Genomic DNA, 1,920 nt, shown 5'->3' with positions numbered 1-1,920 from the left:
CAGAGAGAGAACAGGCTCCTTGCAAGGGAGTGAGGTTTCCCTTGGTGATAACAAACAGCCTCAGCATTGTCTTGTAGCCACCCAGGAATGGCAGCACTCAGGGACCACTTTTGGGCAGCAGAGCCAGGCAGAGGAATGAACCCATGGTGAGGCTGAGGTGCCCATGCAACCACTCTCAGCATTACTGAAGCAGCTGACATCACTGTTGGCCCCAGCTCTCCTTCACCTCTTCTGCCAGAGGTTACAGCCTGAGTAGCCAGAGCAGTGCAAAAATAGCACCCACCTCCAATCCCACCACTCCAGCCCAGGTCTCTGCTCAAATTTATCCTCAGCAACATTTTAAGCCAAAGTGCCAGGCTCCCACTGAGGCATCAGAGCTCATGTTTCCTCAAGCCGCGCTTGCCACAAGCACTGGTGTTCGCAATGCGTGAAGGAGAGGCGGCTGGGGTGTCCTCCCTCTGCGTACACGCACCCACCATGGCATTGGCCAAATGGCCTTGGTGGAGCTTCTTAGGCAGTGGCATTCAAGCCTTTTGCATTTTCACATTCAGCTGACTCCAGTGTATCACTGTGACCCAGTAAGGGCAGAATACAGAGGTACACTCCACCAGGCTGTTTTCTTCATGTATTTTGAGGGCAGAGGGATCTGTCTGTGGTCCTCTAGTCTGGCTTCATTCTTCGTCTAGACCACAGAATGTCATCTAAATCAGCGACCATAACCTCAGTCTGAAACAGACCGATTCTAAAGTGAATGTGTAAAATGTTGATTTAGAGAGACTGGGAGAAAGGAAAAAATATTGAATCCCTGTGGAAGCAGTTAAACAGTAAAAATTACTGTTGCTGTGAAATGTATGCCTTATTTCTACTATGCCAACTTGCTGTTTCCAGTGTTTACAACATGGAAACAAAAAATACAGGTTTTTAAACATTGAAACGTGAACGTCAGAGATAGGAAAGAGCTGTTCAGGCTATTTAAGTCCTTTCCAGTGAAGTCCCACCAGCGGATTAGGCACAGGAAGAGCACAGTCATCCCTTCCGCCTGTCCGTGTAGAGCTCAAATCCACTCCTTCCTCGACTCTCTCTCCTGTCTCCTCTCTCCTGACTCAAGGCCTTGCATGAAGGACCCTGTTGTCTGCATGACCTCTGCTTCATCTGTTGTAAATGCTGGAAGGTGTCTTATGAATGAGGAGGAGGGAGGAACACCTTATTGCTCACAGCCCGCGCCAGCAGGCTGCGGTTAGATGCTGTTCCCGCCTCTGCTGCAGAGCTCTCCTGTAGTGACAAACAAGTCATCTTGCCAGGTTCTCCACAGGCAGTTCCTCTGTTTTTCTCCTTTTCCAGTTGCCCCACCGAGGCCCTAGAGTCTAACTGGCAGAAGTGTTGGGTGCACACAACTGTGAGTGAAGTCAGGAAAGTGGTGATTTAGCACAATATCTTCTGTGTTCTCACAAACAGGAGGTACAAGTTTGTAGAATTGAGAGCTCAAAATAATGCATTATGAGCACATTCAATTTGGATGCCTGAATACTCTGTCTGTATCCTGGGAATTATGATAGAAAATAAATGAGTGACTGTTTGCACGGCCCTCGGACACGATAGTGTTACTTAAAAAAGACGGTGACAACATTAGTATTTCCATCTTTAAAGCAAAGTTTGAATAGCAGACAGGAAATCAGGCATGAAACTGCCAAGTGAACAGTGAAAAATTATACATTCACTGAGCAACATCCACCCTGTGGGCTGAGGAGGGGACAAAGAAAGTAATATGTTATATTGCCCTTAAAAGACAGGATAAAACATACATGAACAGGGAGTCAGAAATAGTGATCCAGGCAATTTTAATTCCAGCACTTTCTGGTGTTAAGTGCCTTACTGGAGCGAAGCTCCTGTAATGTAATTTCTTCTGTATAACAAGGATTT

This window comes from Apaloderma vittatum, unplaced genomic scaffold (assembly GCF_000703405.1).
Source record: "Apaloderma vittatum isolate BGI_N311 unplaced genomic scaffold, ASM70340v1 scaffold8820, whole genome shotgun sequence".
NCBI lineage: Eukaryota > Metazoa > Chordata > Aves > Trogoniformes > Trogonidae > Apaloderma > Apaloderma vittatum.
This window is presented reverse-complemented; position numbering follows the sequence as displayed.